The 23,996-nt window shown below is 43.0% G+C and overlaps 1 long non-coding RNA gene across 1 annotated transcript; it reads right to left on the bottom strand.

Moving 5' to 3' along the window:
• Positions 1-6,192: 6,192 nt before the first annotated feature.
• On the bottom strand, positions 6,193-13,134 carry LOC111947526 (uncharacterized). Its single transcript, XR_002873390.2, has 2 exons — positions 12,294-13,134; positions 6,193-9,791 (listed from the first exon to the last, which is right to left on the bottom strand). It is a non-coding gene; the product is annotated as an uncharacterized LOC111947526 (long non-coding RNA).
• Between the last annotated feature and the right edge of the window lie 10,862 nt (positions 13,135-23,996).

Raw genomic sequence — 23,996 nt, forward strand, 5'->3', positions numbered from 1 at the left:
CACGGGAACTGAGGTGAGCTGCAGGGACCAATTGAAGATGTCCAGGAGAACTCCAGCCAGCTGATGTGCGCACAGCTTCAGAACCCGACCTGACACCTTATCTGGTCCTGCGGCTTTGCTGGTGTCGATCCTCCTCAGAGTGGAGCTCACCTGATGTAGCTGCAGGACGAGAGGCTGGGACTGTTCCTCCAGCTGTAATAGAGGACCAGGGTCTCTGCTGCTGCCGGGCGTCTCGAAGCGTGCAAAGAAGGTGTTTAGAGTGTCAGGCAGGGTGGGGTCATGAGTGGTCTGCTGCATGCTGCTCCTGTGGTCTGTGATGGTTCTGATGCCTCTCCACATCTCCCGCGGGTTGTTATTAGCAAAGTGCTGTTCCACCCGTTGTCTGTGTCTGCGTTTGGCCTGGTTGATGCCCCTCCTCAGCTCTGTCCGGGCTCTGCTGTAGGCCAGCCTGTCACCTGACCTGTAGGCTGCATCCCGAGCTTTGAGCAGAGACCGCACTGTTCCATCAAACCATGGTTTCTGGTTTGGATAGACTTTGATGGACTTTGTGGGCAGAACAGCATCGGTGCAGAACTGCACATAGCTCAGGACGGATGTTGTGTAGGCCTCCAGGTCTGAGCCATCTTTAAACACCTCCCAGTCAGTGAGTTCAAAACAGTCCTGTAGTGCAGAAGAAGCCTCTTCGGTCCATACCTGAACTGTTTTGATGGTTGGTTTGGTCCTGCAGATCAGAGGTCTGTATGTGGGGGTTAGCTCCACAGAGATGTGATCTGACATGCCCAGGTGAGGAGCTGCTGCAGCCTTGTATGCACCTGGGATGTTGCAGTAGACTTGATCCAGTGTGTTGTTGTCTCTGGTGGGAAAGTGAATAAACTTCTGAAATTTGGGGAGCACTGCTTTGAGTTCCACATGATTGAAGTCTCCTGCCACGATCACAGCTGCTTCTGAGTTGGAGTTCATCTGCCTGCTGATCAGACAGTAGAGCTCCTCTAGCGCTAGCTTAGCGTTAGCTTGAGTTGGGATGTAAACAGCTATGATCAGGATAGAGCAGAACTCCCTCGCCGTTCGAAATGGCCTGCATTTCACCGCCAGGTATTCCAGATCGGGTGTGCAGTGCGTTCCGATGATGTGTGTGGCTGCACACCAGGAGTTGTGAATGTAAAGCGCCAGTCCGCCGCCTCTGCCCTTACCGGAGTCTGCTGTCCGATCCGCGCGGAACAAAGAACGGTCCGCTAGCTCCACCGCGGCGTTAGGTGTGTTATTGTCCAGCCAGGTTTCTGTTATGATGGCCACACAGCTGTCCATCCGCCGCGAGACGATCCGTAGCCGAAACTCATCCAGTTTGTTGGCGAGTGATCTTACGTTAGCGAGGAAGAGACTGGGGAGAGCTGGTCGATGCGGGTTAGCATGTAGCCTGGCGCGTGCTCCGCTTCTCCTCCCCCGCTTTTGTTTACGGTATCTTCTCCGTCTCCTTGGCCACAGGGGGGGTATGGTTAAGGCCGTGGCAGTCCGTTGGATCTCGGGTGGTATAAAGTCCGACTTTGGGGGAGTATTAAATTGACAATTCCAACTAATTTGAAGTAGTTCCGTCTTGCTGTACTGAGTAAACGCTTCCAGTGTCTGTAGCACCAACAAAAACATGAAAAAAACAAACAAAAACAGAGAGCGCTGTGCCGCTGCGTGTGCACGCGCCGCCGCCATCTTGGTAACCAACAACAACAACAGGATATAAAAGCAACAACACAACATATAATCAACAGTTCAATGCATGTTTGCATGCAGTTCAATGCAGATCAAAATGACCTTCCACCAGAGCAAAAAACAAACAACCCAGTGAGCCCATCAGGTGGATATGTTCATACAATTTTTTTTTTCTACACGCATGCTTCATGTGATATTGGGTTGTTGAGAAGAAGGGCCGCATCTTAAGGGAAGAGCAGGTGTGTCTTTCAGTTCCCTTGAGGATTTTTGCAGCCACCTTAAGGGACGTCATGAAATTGGAGTGTACCACTGTTGTGCATGTGTGTAAGTCTATTTTGAAGTATTTATAAGGATAATGTAAGTTACACGCAATTATGATGCAAAGGGGTGACGGAATCCGCTGATTTATGTTGATTGTGTGAGCAATTCACTACTGTGAAGTGTTGCCTATCAGCACAAGGATTCTTCTCTCCGCTTCAAAATCTGCTGGAATAACGTTAATTGCATAAACGGTTGAATAGTTACGGTAGACATGATGTAAACTCTAGAGCTAAAGCTCCGGTGTTAAAGGGTTACAGAATTTCTACCTTTAAAATGTTCTGGTTTGTGTCAAACTTGGGAATTGCTTGGTGTAAGCAAGATGCACAGATACACAGATATCACAGTTTCTTCTACTAGTGTCCCTTTTCCAAAGTATGTGACTTTTTCTCTTTAGTCTGATAAAATTATAAAAATCCAAGATTTTAATTTGCGTTCTGTTCATCAGCAGAAGCTGCAGGAAGGATATAAAAGCAACAACACAACATATAATCAACAGTTCAATGCATGTTTGCATGCAGTTCAATGCAGATCAAAATGACCTTCCACCAGAGCAAAAAACAAAGCTGAACCTGAAAACAGAGCAAACCCAGTCAAGCTAAAAGGTATCAGGAAATTGCCTCTGCATTCACAATCATTCTATTATTTCAGTCTGAGTGTGGCCCTAACTTTGCCATTATCCCCAGGGATTTTTTTTTTTTGTAATAAGCGCTGAGATCATTACCAGAGTTCAGAATTACTTTTGTTCCTCTTCAAGATACCTCATTGTTCCCTGGTGCTTCTTGTGCATCTAATACCCAGGTGATATAGTAGTTTTTAAGTGGCTGCCTGAAATTTCACTGTAATTCCAAAGCCTTGCATGACAGAAAAATGTTGTTTATCGTTGAAAATGATGTTAAAACTAATGATTTGGACAATCAGTAATGACACTTCATAATCAACAGGGTATAAATGGAGACAGATAGCAATAATTCCAAAACGTTATTCATTTTTGCTGCAACATAGAGGTTTAGTGTTCAATTTATTTCTGTTATCGACAACAGAACCAAAAGTCAAGCAAAAAAATGTTAAAATCACACAAATTAAAAGAAGGGCGTTGATATGGACCTAATCAAAGAGACTGAAAGTGGTTTAGCAAACAAGTACGGCTCTTTGATGTAAGACTGGCTTTATTTGTGACCTTGCTATTGAGATTAAGGAAAATGGGATTGCTTTCATGCTTTGCAAATATCGTCATGTTCAGAATTAATTTTCTGCTGGCCCACAATGCAATGAATAACAAATTGGCAGAGAAGGTAACCATCTGTGAAGATGAGAAGAAAGCGGAATCTCTTGTCTTTTGCATTTCAGCAAATTCATAAATCATATTCTAAAATTTAATTTGGATCAATCTGTGATAACGTGCTGACTAATAGTAGCAGTGAGGATTTATTGAGTTGTTTTTTTAAGGTTTTGGACTCAATCTTAAAAGTTGGACTAAAATCTATGTGAAAAAGATTGATTTAAAATGAGTTCTTTGGGTTTTGTTTTTTCAAATGGCCGATCAATATCTTAAAGTAAAATATTTCTTCTTATGTCCACCATGGATTACACTGGCCCTTTTTTTTATACCTATTAAACATTTCCAATGGTCAAAATGGATTTTACACATTAACAGGCTTAACAAACCACCAGGCATGCTGTGTTTTCCTCCATCTATTCCTGCTGTATGTGTTAACAGTGATGTCTCTCAACACTGTGTCTGTAATGGTTAGTAATTACAGTCGATTTTCCCCAGAAAGGGACGCTGTCATGTTGGTTGTACTCTGCTCCTCCTGAACCTCATTTTAAAACAATGAATGAGTCTAACCACTGGGGAAAAGGACAAAGGTTTAGTGCATAAAATGATTTGAATTCAATCATCAAATAAAATTGTTTCTTTTTTAAAATATATTAAAAAAAACTTCCTGTATTAAAAAAACACCACAGACTATTTTAAATCTGTTTTAAAAATCAGATTACTGTAAAAATAGAAATAAACATCTTGAAGATCAGTTTCTTTTGCAACTATGCAATTTAAATGAGGATGGTCATATTTTCAGAGATAGAGTCATGGAACTAATCACTGTTTTAATTTTTTATAACTGAATGTTAAATTAAGTGGATTCTTTTTAATTGATTTAATAAGGTGTGCAAACCGCACACCACCACCTGGCTTTGTGCCAAGAAAGACTTTTTGTCAGAATGGGAAACTGGGTGGGTTACAAGAGACACGTGATTCTTATTGGCTAAGGCAGTGTTATGTTTCATGGTAGCCAATCTGAGCCAATGTAGTTACATAAAGTTTGCATTTCTTATATGAATAAGTACTACTTCAAATTCATTCAGATCAAAAGGCAGAGTGTGTATATTGAGTGTACATTATGATCAGGATAAAAGATTTGGTCAACATTCAGAAGAAGAAAAAAAGAACAGATGTAGACCAAAGCAGTTTTATGAGATTTAAGTGTTTTTCAATTTGGACAACAGAGTTGTATGCCCTTTATTTTAATTAAATGTTGTTGTTTTTTTAATACAAAATACTTATAATAAATATTAAAGATTACACACAAGTACTGCAGGTCGTTTTTATTCATTTCAAATGACTTTTGAAATCTGATTTTAAAAATTAGCAAAAATTATCTTAGATGAACAGTCCTTAGAATATCAAATTGCAGTTTAAAACTTTGTTGGGAAAACATTCTCAGGTTATTTCTGTTTTGCAGAAAATCATTTAGGAGGAAATACCTGTTCACTAATACAATTTAGTCAAAAATTCTACAGTTTTACATACAGTACAGACCAAAGGCTTGGACACACCCTCTCATTCAAAGAGTTTTCTTTATTTTCATGACTATGAACATTGTAGATTCACACTGAAGGCATCAAAAATGTGAATTAACACATGTGGAATTATATACATAACAAAAAAGTGTGAAACAACTGAAAATATGTCATATTGTAGGTTCTTCAAAGTAGCCACCTTTTGATTTGATTACTGCTTTGCACACTCTTGGCATTCTCTTGATGAGCTTCAAGAGGTAGTCACCTGAAATGTTTTTCACTTCACAGGTGTGCCCTGTCAGGTTTAATAAGTGTGATTTCTTGCCTTATAAATGGGTTTGGGACCATCAGTTGTGTTGTGCAGAAGTCTGGTGGATACACAGCTGATAGTCCCATTGAATAGACTGTTAGAATTTATGTTATGCCAAGAAAAAAGCAACTAAGTATAGATATTCAAACAAAAAGGTGGCTACTTTGAAGAACCTACAATATGAAATATTTTCAGTTGTTTCACACTTTTTTGTTATATATATAATTCCACGTGTTAATTAATAGTTTTAATGCCCTCAGTGTGAATCAACAATGTTCATATTCATGAAAATAAAGAAAACTCTTTGAATGAGAAGGTGTGTCCAAACTTTTGGTCTGTACTGTAGATATATTCACTAAACACATTTTTTAATATATGTCTAGATGGCACCGCAGTTTATTTGTGAAGGTGTTCCAATTAATTTCTAGTTTATTGCCACTTACTTTAGTACCTCTTTACTAACAAATAAAAATCATTAATTACAATTACAGCTTGCAAGTACTGGAATGAGTAAATACATGCATCCAAAACACATTTTATATTTCACCAGAATGTGCGCCAGCAATGCTGTGGTCACCCTCCATAGTGCTGGTTGCACTGAAAACATCCTTGTAAGCACAGAAATGTCACCACTGTTGACATTATTTTGACTACCGTAACTTCTGAACCACTTGTGCAGTTAATGTAATTCAGGCAGATTCGCAAGCAAAGAAAAGCAGATTTGCACTGTTATACAAACAGTAACATTAGTAATGTGTTGCATATTAGTGCAGAACCTATAAGAAATCTGCTTTTTCCCCGTCAGAATCTGCTGATTCACGTTGATTTGTGTGAACAGTCGAGGAGTTATGGTTGGTCAGATAATGCTACATACTCACCGGGCACGTGATGTACGTTCAATAATGTGCTGGACGTGGGTTCTTGAACTCGCTTTTAGCATACGGTGTTTACACGGGACTGTCGCTACTGTTGGAAAAATATAATCTGTCGCTTTGAGATTACTTTCCTTTGTTGCATGTTCAATAAAGTCGAGAAGAAGAAAACCACGGGATTCGGCCGGATTAAGTTTAACAAATTTATTCCCTAACAATATTTCTAAAAACAGAGTAAAACAAAATAAAACAGATCGATCTGGGTGTCCAAAATCAAGGCCTGCAATACGCAAGAGGTTACATTCCGAATTCACATGCAGCTTGTCTGGAGACACAGGAAAATTCCTTGAGTTCAGACTTTTAAGCATGTGGGCAGAACATCCTCCCCCGGGAGCAAATGGCCGCCGAATCTCCGCCTCTGGTCGCTAGAGATTGGCTGACAGAGGAGCCCGCCTTCTTCCTTCAGCCCATCCTTAGAATCACAGCATCTGGTCTCTGGGGGCGAACCTCACAGATAGACACGGTACGGAATCCCCATGGGTGGCAGGAACTGTCACCGCAGGAAGTCGATCCTAGAGCTTTGTTCTTCACACGGGAGCAGATGCCTGTGGCGGTTCCCAGGGATTGAGATGATTGATTTATGATCCAAGTCAGACCTACAACCAAATGGCCTCAGAAGATCAAAGACCATTTTCTCCTGAAGGGGGTTGGAGGTTGGAGCTGCATTCCTGAAACCTCTTTACATATGCAATTATCAGGAAGTCCCTTTTAATTGAAATGACTGAAACCCACACACAGTAAACCAGAAAGAAAACCTTCAAAGAAATAAAGATAAGATAAAAACCTAGGAGAAATAAGAACCACAAAAAATAAATTCCTTCAGTTTCCCTCTCTTGACCTCACGAAGTGAGGTCACACAAAAAATAAAAACACATCATCACATCATGCAATCAAAACAGCTGTGGTCTTTCGCCCTCACAATCTTTATCAGAACCAATGTGCCCTTCTAAGGTGTGAATGATTTGTTCATAAGTGTAGGAGCGAAAACCTGTCAGAGCTTGCATTAACCATCTTTAAGAAACGTTCAGTTGGACAGGGAAAATTCTCGCTACGGTCCTGTGCCCCATCAGCGACCATCCCTAAGGATACTTATGCTTCACTAGATATTTGGCACATTGGCATTTACAAAGAACAAGACAAAAAATAGTAAATAAAGAAAATGCACAAATAAAAATTCAAATTATTCTAAAAAGTAAAAGATAAAGACAATAAAATAGCACTTCCTGTAAGGAAAAGGAACACCTGGAATTAAGGGGGGAATTGAGAAATGTTAAAGCAGAACAAAATCACACAGACGATGAAAAGAAAAAAGAAAATTGTCAAACATAACAGTAAGCAATTTTATAAAATGTAACAAAGTCCAAAAAAGGTCATTCCGGGCCTCGAACACTCGTGTCCTCCTTCTGCATGTCCCACAAGCTCTGGCAAGCTTGGACCTGGCCTCCTATGGACTTCTCAATAAGCCTGTTATTAGAGATGTGACACATAGTGATACAACAGAACGGCTGCAAAAGGACTTTGGTGTCCACTGCTGTGGTACTGTTCTGCCAAGATGATTCTGCTGTGGGTCTAAGTTTTTGTTAGTGTTAGGGTCAGGAAATTAAAAAATAAAAAACAATAAAACACAAAAGACAATGAGACAAGAATCAATTTACGCATGCGCAGTAAGAGAAAATATGATGGAAAAGGTCCACCACATTTCTCTTCTCAAAGGTCTGCTTCCCCTCGTGCTGTTTTATGAAGAACACAAGTGGGGAAAATACAAATTCAAGAAAAAAAGAAAAAAAGTTTATTATGGGCTGTTGTGTAATGACCCAGTCGTAGAACCTACTCATCCTTGCTGTGGATGAGAGAAAATCAGATGAACAGACACACAAAGCTTTAAAATTTTTAAAAATGGTCAATCTGTGTTACTATTTAAACATTCTTTCTAAATGGTCAATCTCTTTCTAGACAAATACATTTAAACGATAATAAAATAATGTCCTTCTTTTAATCATTAAGACCTCTTTTGTCTACCTCCCTCTCTTGGCCTGGGGCTAAGCTCCAGGACAAACACATAAAACGAATTAAATGTAAAGCAAGAACATAAAAACAATAAACAGTTTGGTGCACCGATAAGGTGAACAGGCGTCCTGTCCACGCTCCTGTAAAAGGCAAGGTCACAAGAAGAAATAATACAACTGCAACAGAAGATCTGTCATTAATTGCAGGCAGATGTCATCAACCTGTATTAGCAAAACACAAACCTCTTATAGCATAATGTTCTGTCAGAGACTTTAAACAGTGATCAAAAATGCAAGATGGATTTTATGAACCCCTCTGTACTAAAATGTAAATAATTGCTATTTTTATGTAATGATTCCATTAAAAGAAAACGTGTGCTAAGTCAATAGCAACAAACAACACACCTTGTGAGGTTAAAGGTGACAGCATGCAATATGGATCAGGGACGGATAGGTTTTATAATAATGGTGACGTCATCAATTCAAATTAACATTAGCTTAAATCATATGCAATCCATCTACTTTTAAAACCGGTTTCAAAGAAGTACACCATGAAGAATACGAATATTCAATGACACCATAGTTCTACAGCCCAGACTGAGTTTCCTTCCTCCCTTCATCTGCATCAGTCACTCAGCTGCACTGAGATCCAAAAACCTGTGCTCCTGCAATGACCTGAATCACCACCGGGGGGACGATGAAGAATGAACCAACATCAACTGAACCTGTGGACCATGAAGCATCAGAGAGCGTTTTAACATCACCTCTGCATCCTCATGAGCCGTCTCCTCTCTGCTCGGTTGTTGAACGGCAAAATTAACCTGTACATTTTATTTGAGGGAGGAAAGTGAACACCTGAATCAACACAATTTAACCAATGTGTTGTTAATGTCCTGCTTAGTCTAATCCTATGTGAGATACAGCTGTGTCTGACAGCTAGTATCATTGCATTTGTGAGTGTATGAATGCACAATAAGCCGCTCGCCCTCAGGGTTAATATATGTCAGTGTAGTTCAAATGCCATGTGTGGTCTTCTACCTGCTGAAATACTTCTTACTGTTAATCATGCTCTCTGTCATAATGGAGTGTACAGGTCAGACCATTCGGAGGCTTCAAACACAGGAATCCAGGCTTCAAACCTGAAATTAACGAAACCACCTGGCGTTTCAGGGCCCTTTCTGCAGTGGGGGTCGGCTGTGGTGTCCAGCATGGCATCCAGTCTGCCGTCTCCTGTTTTGACAAGACTGTCCCACCCCAACAGATTCACAGGCGTGTTTGGTGAATGCACGCATGAATGTTCCACCATCTGGTCAAAAGTCAGTCGGATGGTCTTTTGCAGGTTTTGAGGAGTCATTTGTTCATTTGTCAGAGCAGGTAGAGTGTCCAGTAGACTCATCAGTGGTTACCTTTGAGCTTGAAAAAGACAATGGCTCCTGCATCAAGTGGTGTTGTCCGACTTGCCCTGTGGTCCTCGCCACGGTGGAGGAGGGCTTGGAGTGGTCATGGGTACTGTTCATTTTTCCTCCAGACCCTCTGCCTCTCGGTCTGTACATTCTGCTGTTGGGCACCTCGTTGTGGGCTGTCAGGGTTCAGAGCGCCATAGATGCCATTTCCAACTGCTGCTGGGGTCCCCTGGGTGGCCTGCTTCTCCCAGGATTTTTCCACCTGTCATCCTGTTTTGGTCTCCGAATGGCTGAGCATGACACGTCACTACTGCTGTCTCTGAGGGCATAAAAAGTCAAAATTCATGTTAGTTTCCTTTTCTTTTTAAAACACCTTTTATCCTGTGTGTGAATCATTTCAGCAAGGTAAATAATTGTTTTTCTTCAGTTGCTCAACCTCCCCCTCTCTCCTGTCCTGTTTCTTCAAATGTGCTCTGGGGGTCAGTCACTGCTGACTCGGCCCCCTCCTGTGAAGGTAAAGAGCTGCGGAGGATGGTAAACTTATGCGCCTTTGTCACTCACCCACGTAGCAGAGGGGGGTTTTCTGCCTAAAGTTTTATGAGATCTCGGGGGGGGGGGAGGGGGGGGGGCGCTGCTGCTCTTCTGCTTGGAAAGAGATTTAGAAATGTATTAGTCATGTTCAGTCTTCACCGTCTCCAACACCGTCAGTTGATCAGTAATGAAAGCCAGCAAGGGGAAAAAATCCCTAAAATTTTCTTTGGCCGAAATGACGGACATGGAGTAAAATCTTTGGAAAATATGTTGTCTTACATGCATTCTGGCAGCTTTTCCTTCACTCTTAATCAAGAAACAAAGACAAATGGTTTTGACTTACCCTTAAGGACTGTTTTTGCCCTACAAAAAGAATTTGGAGAAGTACTAAAAGCAACAAAATCCCACAATTTAAGCTTTTCCTTATTTAACCAAAAACACAATTCTCACTCTAAAACACAGACAATCAATACAAAGACTATAACTTTTAACCGTTTTTGCAAAAGACATAACACAACAAATTAGGTACCTTACACAAACAAAAATAAACCATTTCACTGAAATGAATCGTTCATAACTAGCGTTTTAACATTCATGTTCCCTCTTCTCCTGTTCTACCATACCCTGCACTTTCATACCACACTTTTCCATGCCCACAGACCCTCCATTTTACTTACAATGCCTTTTAATTTCTCCTGCTTGTCACCTTACATTTCTTGTCTCTACATTGCAACATCCTTCCAAATCCTCAAAAACCATGTTTCCCTTTCCTTTACCTCGTCCTTTTCCCCATTCTGAAAACAATTTTCAAATACTATTGATTACGATTCAAACAAACAAAACCGCCACTCATTCGCTTCTCATTCAAACAGCAGTGCACAAGTCAAGATCAAAACAAACAGAAAAACGAACTTAAACAAATTAAAAATGTCAATAATACTTCTTTAAACAAAGCTGAACTTAATCGCGGTTATTAGGACATACAAACAAATTAGAGACATGTATTCACAATAAGAAATCCGAAATAATTACAAAATTATTTTACCCCAAATGTATTAGACCCTGCAACCATGCACGCTGATCGCCGTTGCAGCAGAGGCTCCCGTCGGAGGCGCTGTGCAACATAAAAACCTTTTTCGGCGAACCGAAAACCCACTGAAATTTGTTTTTCAACGTTGTCTTACAACCAAGGTCATTACCACGCTCGATAACGACGATCATGATTTTACCGCAAATTACATCCCAAACTCTTCAAATGTTCCTCATGAAAAAGTTCAGCACGTTCCGTCATATTTGGTCGTCAGGGACGCGTCTCGCCGACCACATGGTACAAACAAAGCCAATCACAGCCACACGTCGCCATTTTGGCTAGGACTCCGTCACGCTTACCACGTGGTACAGACAAAACCAATCACAGTCGTCTACACATTCGAAAACAAGTAAAACGTCCCGTCATTGGTCCGTTCGATGTAAACATGATGAACAAGATGGCTGCGTCCATAGAGCAGACAATACACAGGGAAATGTGGAAAATACAGTTAAAATACACAGATTTCAGACATTTTCATCCCATTCTTTCCAAAATCGCATACATTTCATTCCATTCATTCTCATTCAAGCCATTTTCACCGCTGTTGTCAAGTCAAGTCGTCAGCGTCGTCTGTCGTCAAAAGAAAATTCACCGGTTTCCTCATTTCTTCTGCCTAGTGCACCTTTCATTTTTATTGTGAATCTCTCTGTGGTTTCTCTACGCATTAAAAATAATTTGTGAAGGTTCGCTGCCTTCCTGGTTTTTCCGAAAATCCTAAAACGCGCAAAATTAGTTCCTATAGTAACACTGTTGTTTTCGTACGGGATTTCGTACAGGCTCAAACAGACGCAAAACCTCCTAAATTTTAACGTAATCCAAATATCACCCGCTCCCAATTTAGTGTTTATTCAATTTTTGACAGGCTGAACAGACACAAAACCTGCACAATTTCCTTAGATTCAATTTCATAAATTTCCTCAGTCCAATTTGCTGTTTCAGGAGGGTGAACCACAAAACTTATACAGGTGCGCTATGCCGTCCACATACTTCACTTCCCCACAATTTGAGTTATTCACTAAGAGAATAACCTGGTCAATATGCAGAATTTACGAACAGGTTCCTGCTTTACCTTTTGTTTGTGAGGCCTCGAGGGAAGTCAAGCACGTGGGGGGAGCGTCACCGACTTTTCGCCGAAAGTCTCAGAAATCTCATAATAAACCACTATCGGTCCTCTTAATAAACCACTATCGGTCCACTTACCCGCGTTGCGCTTCCGCGTTTCTTCCCCACTTTTCACGTTCAGGGGTCACCAATTAATGTTGGAAAAATATAATCTGTCGCTTTGAGATTACTTTCCTTTGTTGCATGTTCAATAAAGTCGAGAAGAAGAAAACCACGGGATTCGGCCGGATTAAGTTTAACAAATTTATTCCCTAACAATATTTCTAAAAACAGAGTAAAACAAAATAAAACAGATCGATCTGGGTGTCCAAAATCAAGGCCTGCAATACGCAAGAGGTTACATTCCGAATTCACATGCAGCTTGTCTGGAGACACAGGAAAATTCCTTGAGTTCAGACTTTTAAGCATGTGGGCAGAACATCCTCCCCCGGGAGCAAATGGCCGCCGAATCTCCGCCTCTGGTCGCTAGAGATTGGCTGACAGAGGAGCCCGCCTTCTTCCTTCAGCCCATCCTTAGAATCACAGCATCTGGTCTCTGGGGGCGAACCTCACAGATAGACACGGTACGGAATCCCCATGGGTGGCAGGAACTGTCACCGCAGGAAGTCGATCCTAGAGCTTTGTTCTTCACACGGGAGCAGATGCCTGTGGCGGTTCCCAGGGATTGAGATGATTGATTTATGATCCAAGTCAGACCTACAACCAAATGGCCTCAGAAGATCAAAGACCATTTTCTCCTGAAGGGGGTTGGAGGTTGGAGCTGCATTCCTGAAACCTCTTTACATATGCAATTATCAGGAAGTCCCTTTTAATTGAAATGACTGAAACCCACACACAGTAAACCAGAAAGAAAACCTTCAAAGAAATAAAGATAAGATAAAAACCTAGGAGAAATAAGAACCACAAAAAATAAATTCCTTCACTACCCAATACTAGCGCCTGTGCTCACAGTAGGAAGAGGCCTGGTGGCTGATGTCTTAGTGGTTTTTATCTTGCTCCAGGCTTTTTTTTCTCCACAGCTCTACTCCTATGTAAAATACTTGGTGTCACTTGGTGGTAATTCGCACCAGGCCTCAACCGCATTTATTAATCTCTCTGCCATGATCAATGTTTAAATGGTTGGCACCACCGCAAATAAAAAAAGGACGCAATCCATACATCACTACGAAATACGAGACCCTGATTCATCAAAGTTCAAATACTCTTACTTTCAATGCGTGGCTGCGATGCATGAATGCAAGAGTTTTGAATGTAGAAGCCAAAATCCACATATAAGCGCGTTTACATAGACTTATGTAAACGCATAGACATAGACTTTTTATCTGAAAGTGGTTGCTTGATTGTGCGTTACAAAGGCTGGTGTGAACGTAGCTTTAAAGGGTTAATTTTTTCCATGGCTCAAATGGATAATGTATCTGCTGAATTTTGTCCACCTAATCAACCCACATTGACAACCACAAACCCCATATAAAACTTTTTATTGGCTTAAATGTTACATTGAGCCTCGGGAATCTAGCTGTGAGACTTTCTGATGTTGCAGGTTGTAGGATAATAATAACAATCCATCGCTGTGTTTGATAATTTTGATCTTCAGAGAGCGCGCCGTCGGTTTGTTGTGTGACTGCACTGTGGGGTGCAGCTTGACAGAGCGAAACATCTGTGACATCCATCACTGCTCCTAACATGACTTTGTGTCTGCACCGGTTTAATCATTGCCAATCCCATGCCCCCACCTCGTCATCTAGTGATGACTCATCTTGTTTGACTGGGACCTTTTCTCCACCCAAATTACAGTGCTTCACAGCCATGTAATTCCCTCTTGCAAAGGGTGGATCAAAATGTTTTCTGCTGTGTGATATTTTTATCCACCATCCAGCTGGAATGTTAATTATAGCAAATATTCACGCACTGAAATGAAGCCCCTGTGAATTGGCAGAGTGCAGCACCACCACTCTCTGACACAGCAGCAATAGTTAAAACATCACACAGACATTGCCTTCACATGGGTGCTCCCACTGAACTTAAAATGAGAAAAGACATGCATTTAGGAGGCTAACAACATTCTTTTTAGGAGCTTAAAGATAGTCCTATATTATTATTAACAATTTAGGAAACTAAAAGCTACTAAGGAATTTAGCAACAAAAGGAAAACAAAGCCCAACAACAAAATGTGTTTGATTTTGTGACAATACTTTTTAGCAAGAAATTCTTTACCGTTAAATATCTGATTTTTTAAATGTTTTCAAGATTCTTTTTTTTTGTGTGTTTGTTATAGGTCTATAGAAGAATGGAACCGTTAGGGCGGACCTACTATCGTCACTTGATGAAACCCTTTGATAGGCTAAAGGTCATTACGATAAAAGAAAGTGCCAAACCATTTCTTTTAGCTGTATTCCCTTCTCATCACCTGCAATTTTACCTCAAAGAACATTAAATGACTTGTATCTACAAAATACCAAAAGCTAAGCAGAAAAAAGATTACCTGGATGACGTCCACTGTTGTTGATAGCTTCATTTTGCTGTAGTCGCACTGCTATGTCGCAAAGCAATGTCATTAGTCTACACCCCGCACACGCGATGACAGTTCAACTTTGAGTGGAAACACTCACCTGAATTGCCTGGACCATTCTAAACCGTACTGTACCGCTCAGTGGAAATTAGGCTATTGAGTATCTAATTTTCCTTAAAACACTAAGAATTGTGGGGTCAAAGTGTTGAGATTACTCAAATAAATTTATGCTAATTTCTGCTTCAACAGAGTACCATTTTTTGGTGGAGGTGTTGGTACCATAACCATTTGCCCTGCAATAACCATTCGGGGTCCTTTCGACTGAGGATAACGTCACACTATGGCAGAGGTGTCGAACAAGTTTGACACAAAGAGCCGATATTTTTAACTGAGAGTCAAAGAGCCACACCATGTACTGACCTGCCAATAATAATAGTAATAATGGCTTTGACTTATCTGCGCTTTTTCTTGGTGCTCAAAGCGATTATTTATCCATACTTGGAGATGGCAAGCTGCTGATGTAGACTTAGCTGCCCTGGGGCAGACTGACAGGGGCGTGGCTGCCACTTCGCGCCTACCATCATGTCTCTGTCCATCACCGGGACATTCACACCCATTCACACACCAGTGGAGCTGGACTGGAGGCAGGGAGGGTGAAGTGCCTTCCCAAGGACACCACAGCTGGCTAGAGGAAGAGGGGATCGACCCTTCGATTACTGAACGACCCGCTCTACCGCCTGAGCCACTGCCACCAAGACATACACACATAAACGTGCAATTAAAGCCATATTATAATCCCATAACAGTCTCCTCTCCCTACAATACAACAGCAAGTATTGCACTTGTGTTTATTTCAAGGAAAGTGTCCACCCTCAATACACACATCAAATGCAGCTTAGCCAGAGTTAACCCTGGAGGCCCCTCCTTACACACACACTCTCTTACTATCTACTTCTCTGCCTCTATCTGACACACACAACTACTCAGTGACTCTCAGTGAGGTTAATGGCTGGTGAGCCACTGACTCCTCTGAAGTCAGATTTACGATTGTAAAAACTGAACATTTCACCATTCATATAACAGAATTTAACTGGTAATTCTTTGTTTCTCAACATTCCTCTTTCAATGACCCTTAGACCAACAAATCCACAAACATCTGCTCAGAGCATCCTTCTGGTGTCTGAGTGATTCATATTCACAATAAACACATTAAATACATTGCATTTCAGATGTGTGCATCTTAAATTTAATTTTGACCTTCAGTAAAAATGTTTTACTTTTCTAACTTCTTTCTTGTTTAAAAACTAATAATTGACTATTTGCATGAAAAACTGAGGATTGATGGAATATTAAAGTATTTGCTGCTCCGGACACATAGTTTCCAAACTCTGCCAAATTATTTTTATTATCATTATTAGTTTTTATAACCTTCTGATGGATTTGAGTGTGGTTTAAGAGGCAAAAAAAAATAAAATGAAATGAGGCAAAGAGCCATGGTACCCGTATTTTTCAGTTATGGGTGCTTTTTCTGTATTTAACACATACAAAAGGTGTTAGGTTTTAGGGCGCAGGCACGTTCACACATACTGGTAAAACATGGATGCTAGTGTGTGTTTAAAAAAAGGCAGCAGGATCAAAACTGAGTTGATTGTGATCATCAATCAGCAACCAAACATCCATCAAAGTCCTCATCTTCTGTATCTGAAATGAACAGCTGGGCTAAATTTCTATTAAACACGCCAGGTTCCCTTTCGTCATCGTCAGAGTCCTTCTCGTTGCCGTGCAGCTCCTCATCAATGATGCCGGCTTTCCTGTACTTCGACAGCAGTGCAAGCAGACACGTTAGCCAAAGAATCTACAATCCATTCAGAAAGTGTGGCGTAACTCTCCCGGCGCTGCCTCACAGTAAAAGGAGCGGAAGATGGACAGCTTTTCATTGTAATCCGCTGGAAGTTGCTGCGCGACTGTAGTTCTCTCCTGGATGGAAAGATGGCCCCATTTCATAGAACAAAACATGCTATCTTAGGCAATTTAACATAGGAAGTGAGGTCACCTAGACCCCACTAGACAGTGCGCTGAACCTTTTTTCTTCAGTGATTTGTGATCTTCACTGGTGTCCATGGATTACATGAAATCCTCTTCACCTTTATCCACCTTTGTCATGGTAGGGAGAACACGTAAATGTAAGGGTGGGGTCATAGGATAGCACAAGGATTAAAATATTCAGTTTTCATTTCCTCTGCAAGCGTTACAGCCTTCAGTCAAGTCGGTCTTGGGAAACCTCGCTTTATTTCCGCGGAAACTCAGCTGTGTCCTCTTGACTTGTCGGAGTTTTCCAGGTTCCTCCGCTTGTTAACCATGGATTCATTCATCTTTGATTCTCTGCAGCTGCTCGATTCCCATGTTCTTCCACGTAGCTCATAGCTTGCCATTTAAACTGTGCTTCGTAATCGTGTCTCTTTGCAGCCGGCATTTTCAGTGTTTCCAAAACGATGTTGTTCTGCATTATGCACATACCTGCACTTTTGTACGATTCAGGGGGTAGGGGTGTCCTCACTCCTCTCCTTACCGTTCTCATGCTGTTCTCTCCTAGGTCCTCTTTACCGAAGTCACGCGACAACACATTAGGTGCACCGCACAATAGTGGTATGGTCGTGAAAATACGGTATATCGAAAATATGGTAAGAGGCAAAAAGCCACATTATTATTGGCCGACAGCCGCATGCGTTTCGCCACCCCTGCACTACCGTTACCCCAATTGAATAAACTACATAGCGTCCAGATCTGCTCGGGCTATACATATTTTCATTTCACGTTTCCTTTGGTAACCTAAAGTTCTTTTCCCTCATAAGTTGTGTCTGACATTATTCTTTGTGTTTATAGAGAGATTTTGCCACAACCCACTTTGTAAAAAGATCTGTGGCTGTTAGAATGAACTGGCTGCTCCACACAAGCGAACCGTGTCTCTGAGCAGAGCAGCTGGAGTCTTTCCAGCTTCGTGTTTGCAGGGAGGGAGGGTGCTATGTTACAGTGTGCGGCCCGGAGATGCTGTCCGTTCGGCTGCAAATGCACTTAATGTTAATCGTAATAAAAAAAGCACGTTCAGAAGATAATCTCGCTCCATGTCAGAGCTCTGTTTGTTTACAAAGGACCGCATATCTTCTTCATTGGTAGCATCGTAATTTGTCCAGACCAATCACTATCTGAAACGTCATCGGACCAATGGACAGCCAATAACATAATGTGATGTCAGCACTAGTCGAAGGACCCCAATCAGTTGTTGCAGACCGAATGGTTATGGTACCTACAGAGGCAGTCTAAGGGTTTGGGTACCACCTTCCTCAATGGAAAAAAACAAGGCTGCAAATATTGAGATGTGATGCTGCAACCATGACTATTCTCACAATTTCACAGTAAACAAACTCAAATCTTTGAAATGACAATTGAATCGGTTAGTTCAAAAGGGGCCCAAGTCCACATTTTCTTCAAAATAGAGATATTATAAATATGTTCTAGGTCTTCAAGGGAAAAGCTATCTGATTATGTGCAAAAAAGTCCCAAGTCCATTGTAATGTGTTGACTGTGCTTGACATTTAAAATGCATTAGGGCAAAATTCCTGGACCTGGGCCTCTCTTGCATGGGTTTTGCTTTATCCCATAGATGGCAGCACTAGTTATCCAATATGGCAGCGCCCCTGTTTATTTCAAGAACGGCCCAAGTCCAGAGACTTTAGTTTCTAGTCCTCTGAAATTATAAAAGTGAGGTGCGTCATATTATAGCATTTGTAAGCTATGAACTGGTACTAAATCTGGGTAAATTATTATCATTTGGTGTAGCCTCCCCTTTAAGCTATGCAATTCAACTCATTTCCTGGAAAAACAAACCTCTTGGACTTTGGCCCCTTTTGAACTAACTGATTCAATTCTTCTCGCAGGCATAGATTAAACAATTTACTTGTTCTTAAGTCTTAAGAAGCTCTAGCCCATGCTGGTCACGTGTCATAATTTAAAAATTGTTTATCTAAAAGCACAAAGAATGAGAGACACTAAAGCTGAACAGCGATTCCGATCATTACAAGTTGCTTTTTGAAACTTGATTGTGCTCTTTTGTCTTTTAATCCTGCAAGCATCTGCTGACCCACCTAAGTCGTTACCTTCCTTGAACATTTTTACTTGATGGTTGGTGTGGGTTTGCTTTAATTGTCTTGATTAGTTGGAGTCCCTTGGAAAGATCTTAACATGTCCCTGCAGACTCAAAGCCAGAAGGTGCTTTCTAAGACTTTTAAAAAGGATAAACAGGAATCGTTAAGATCAGGCTCAACTAATGGTAAACAAATTTACTGTCAAGAACCTGAGTCATAGAAAGAAAAAAATCTCAGTTTAGAAATTTTCACTAGAGCTTACTAGTTATGTGGCAGTTCTGGTCAGATTAATGAATAAAGATGATGGAGGTGGCTTATTAGAACATTACTGTGGATTGGGCATATTTTAGTGGCTCATAATTGCAAGCAAAAGGAATAGATAAGTATTGGATGTGTTGTGCAATAAAAAAGCCTGACATTCATCTTCTGTGCGAAAGCGATCTATCAATCCCCCACTGACAAAGTCTAATTGAATGAAAATGACCCCGGCCTTCCCAGATTGTTTATTGAGTAACTAATCTGTGCCCCCTCCATCTAAGCTCTGAGGCTGAAGAAAAAACTGGATCTCGATCAATGTCCCATTACAAGGGTGAGTCTTTAAACCACACATACAGTATTCAATACATTACACTCCAAAACCTGTTTAACATGCCATGAAAAGGGCCCTTATTAATCAAGGATATAAAGAGAGGGGTGGGGAGGTGGGTTAGTGACAATGAGGCAGCTCAGCTCCATATGTGGTTAAAACTTTTTTTTTTTCAGGTTACAGGGTTTTGCCTTATCTGTGAATGAAATATTAACCTGCTGACCGCTAGCTAAGTGTTTTATAAATACTGCATGTTGAGGAAGAAGTAATTGGTTCTCCCATCTATAATGGTTGTCACCCTGGCCCACGAAAAAAGCTCTCAACGAGATGGTTGCTCTGTTCATAATGGAATTTCACACATCTCCTCTGCATTCTGCATTAAGCTCTCAAAGAGGCACTTACTGGCTGCTAATTTGTAATTATAGAGTCATTTCCATGAGTGCAACGTATCACTTTCTGGGGAAAAAAATACTTGTAATATGAGGATGTGGGGATTTCATCATATCCTTTTAGCTCACAACAGTCAACACTTTGATTGCTTTTAACTTACTTTTTAAGAGGTCAAATGAAAAATGTAACATTTTGGTAACTGATCTAGTAAACATTATTGTGAGGTGAGGTTTACGGCTGGTGAAAAAATGATGTCATCAATCAGATTTACAAAACACATCAATACTACAGAGTAGCTTGTTCACCATTTGGTTGGCAACAGTCAAAGTCTGTTTAAAATGTCATTTCAACATTTTTCTTCTGTGTGACAGTGTGGCACCGTCAGATGACGAGGGGGGGGACACACCGTGTTTTATTTTTTGTGTATTTATGTGTTTTATGTTTTAAAATTACTACCTGTGTTGCCACCTGGACAATAATTGAGAGCAACAGGCGTGGCTTAGCGTTCAAAAGGGAGCACCACAGGTAGTGAAAGGAGTGACGGAGGTGCCATGCGCTGTGTGGCCCTGCGTTGAGAAACTGTGGTGTCAACTGGTTCTGAATAAAGAACGACCCTCCTCACCTTGGCTCCTCTGCATTATTTCCTGACGGGACCCCGTCACATTCTGTTTACAAACTACCATAGAAAAATATCACCAAAATTGTTATTATTGCCTTTCTTTTACTTATAAATTAAGTTTGTGCACCGCTCCTTCTGAACAAATACATGGATAATCTGTTAGTAGAAGTGTTCATTTTCTTCCTTCGGTTTTCAAGGTCTCTCTATCTCTTTTTTTTTTAACATGTCCTGTCCAACAGCTAGGCAGGCAGATGAGAGCTGAGGGCCTCTTGTGTTGGACATATTTTACTTTAACAAGAGGGGTTATTAATCTTCAGACAAACCAAAGGTGTGACTGAACAAACCCCTTTTGTAATTGAGGCCAAACTTTATTCATTTCAACCATGATTGAAAATCTTTGGTGTTGGACCGGACGGAAAAGGAAAGAAAGGAAGAAGAGGGAGGGATGTCAGAGGGGGGGTGATAGTGAGAGGGGGGGGTAAGACCATGAAGCAGCATAGAGCAGACAGGTTTACTGGTTGTTTATCGTTACGTTACAGTTCAAATGTAGTACAAAAAGGGCGGGGCCTGTTCCCACACACTCAAATATTATCAACACACCTGCTAGCTGCAAGAAATATTCACATGTCAACATGTACACAAAACAGATAGTGTTCACACACGCATACTTATGCCTTTAAACCAACTAGTGTGAAATCTTTCATTCATTCAATCATGCAAACTATAAGTGCAAAGGTGAGCTAACACCTGTGCTCAGGTGAGTGTTTATGTTCTTCTAAAATGGATGGTGGAATGTGAAAAGAAGGAGGAGGAGCGCCCAGCCACCCCTACACCCAGACCCCCGCCGCAGCAGCAGCGGCAGCCGGAATTTCCCCAACGCCACACGGGAACAGGCAGGGAACAACCGTCCCCTGGGCGACCAAGACCGCCACCCAGGCCAGGGCCAGCAGGACCGCCGCGAGGCCCCCAGAGCCAGAGACCAGGGAGGCGCGGAGGGAATGAGAGCGCCGCCCCAGCCCAGCCAGGAAAGCAGCCCCCCCGCCGCGCCGGAAGAGCCCAACGCAGGGCCCCACCGGAGAAGGATGCCCACAGCCCCAGACGAGCACCCCACCACCACCCAGGAGTTCCGGGCATCCCCCCGCCCCAACCCCAGGTACGAGCCAGGACCCCCCCAAGGGAGACCCGCTCCGCACTCCAGGCAGCCATCCGCCCGGCCCACGGTTGGTCCAGGGAGGAGCAAGGCAGGGGCCCGCCGCCCCCGCCCAGGAGGGGGGAACCCCGGGGAAAAAAGGGTGGCCCACAAGGGGTGTTATAAATATGGCCCGACCAGGCTCCGCCACAGTTGGAAATTTGGCGGGGCCCAGCGCTCAGGAGCAAGGGCCAGAACCCACCCCCCAGGGACACGAACAACCCCGGCTCAGATGTAATATGAACCCCCCCACCGTGCGGAGAGAGCACCGCCGGGCCCAGGGAGCCGGCACCCAAGGGACACGGCCGCCATCGCCAAGGGGCCCGCACCCCTCACCAGGGAAGGGGTAGGGGACAGATGGACCCAGGTCCCCCCCTTCCTTGCAAAATGTGTGTGCGTGTATGTGTGTTTGAGAGGGTGTGTGTGTGCATGTGTGTGTGTTTATGTTGGAATGTATATATTGAAGGGGGAGGGGTGTGTGTACTAAGGGGGGTGCAGTTAAAATTGGCGAGTAGGGCACTAAGGGGACATCTCCTGATTACTCACAGTGATGTCCCCCCACCCTCCCCACCAAGGGGCCCTAAATGTCTAAGGTGCGGTTAAAATTGGCGGGTAGGGTGCCAGGAGGACATCTGCTGCTTGCTTGCAGTGATGTCCAAGCACCCCCCCTACCAAGGACCCTACATGTCTAAGGTGCAAATAAAACCGAAAGAGGGGGGGCCCACTCCATACGGCAACCATAGGAGGGGGGCCACTGCCAAGTAACCCCCCCCCCCCCCAAGGCGCATCGCAGGCTAGACCCCCCACCCCCACACCCTAATATGAGGTTATATGAGGAAGGGGGTAAGTTGGGGACAGCTGGTCGACTGTGCCCCGGTGGTCAAACAGCTGTCCCTCAGCCCCCCCCCACCCCCCCCCACCCCCCCAGCAAAGGGGCCAGGGCCACCCAGCCCAGGGGCCCCAACCCCGGAGGCGCCGACACCCCAAGCCCGGCACCACCCACCCCACACAGAGAGAGAGGAGCCAGAAAGCGCCCCCCCCCCCCCCCCCCCGGAGCAAGCCCGGGCCCCCACCCCCAGACGCCGGCCCTAGAGGAGCTCTGGTCAGGCCTTGACGGGACCGAGGAGGCCAACCGGCCGAGGCAACCACTGATTGCCTCAGCGGAGACCCCGACCCGCTAGCCCCCCCGACCCGTACCAATAATGCCCCCCCCCCCAGAAACCCCCCCCCACATGACAGGGCCGACAAGCCCCCCACCCCACACCACCCCAGACCCCGCAGCCGAAGCGGATGACACCCAGAGCGACCGGGGGCCCCGAGAGGGCTGTCCCGTCCCAGAGCCAGGGAAGGGCCGATCCCAGCCCCAGGTGCATATGGGCAGCCCATCCGGCGCCGCTGCCCCCCCCCCCCCCCCCCCCGAGCAGGGCCCCCCGCCAAACCCCCCCAGCGCAGGCAAAGGGACCACCCCCCAAGGCCAAGCCAGACCACCACCACGCACCCCCACACCCAAGCCCAGAGGACCACGCAGCGCCCCAGCCCGTAAATGTCTGAGTTACTGAGACCCATCTTGAACATCCTCTGTCCAGTGTAGTAAATTCTGTGAAGAGTTTTGAGATGGATTAGCTGCAGATTTGGACTTTTTGTCAGTTTAAAGGTGTTTATACAGAGTTCTGACCAGAAGCTTTCATCTGTGCTGATGCTCAAACCTGCATCCCATTTTTTTTTTTGGAAGGGCAATGTTGTTATCTAAATTACATAAAAGTTTGTATATTTTGGAGAGAGTTCTATTCATTGAAAAAATAATCAGAGTGGTAACTACATCTGGTAGCTTTAAATCGTCGTCTTTAAATTTATACTTTTTAGTAATACTTGATTTAAGTTGCTGATATTCCAAGAAGTTATTTATTCCATGTTTGTCTTGAAGTTCCTGGAGAGTTATGAATCTTCTATCAATAATTACGTGCTCTAGTTGTTTTATGCCCCCTGCTTGCCAAGCTGGGAAGTGAATCATTTTTTTGTTAATAAGGATGTCCGGGTTGTTCCAGATGGGTGTCATTTTGCACGGTTGAATTGATGATTTTGATATTTTGAGAAATTCCCACCAGGCTGTTAAAGTGGCATTTATATTAATGCTTTTGAAACAATCCTGTTTTTTAACTGTTTGGCTAATAAATGGTAGCTGTGACCAGTGTTGCCAGATAGAGTCACAGTTTTCCAGCCCAAAAGTCATCTAAAAACCGCCAGACCCCGAAAAAACCCGCCAGACTATTAATAAAAGGAGTACAGCATTGAATATTTCTTCAGCGGACCGGCCTTCTTCCATTCATTTTCTTTACCCGCTATAAC

The sequence above is a fragment of the Oryzias latipes genome, chromosome 6 (assembly GCF_053564925.1).
Source record: "Oryzias latipes strain Hd-rR chromosome 6, Olatipes_Hd-rR_3.1".
Lineage (NCBI taxonomy): Eukaryota > Metazoa > Chordata > Actinopteri > Beloniformes > Adrianichthyidae > Oryzias > Oryzias latipes.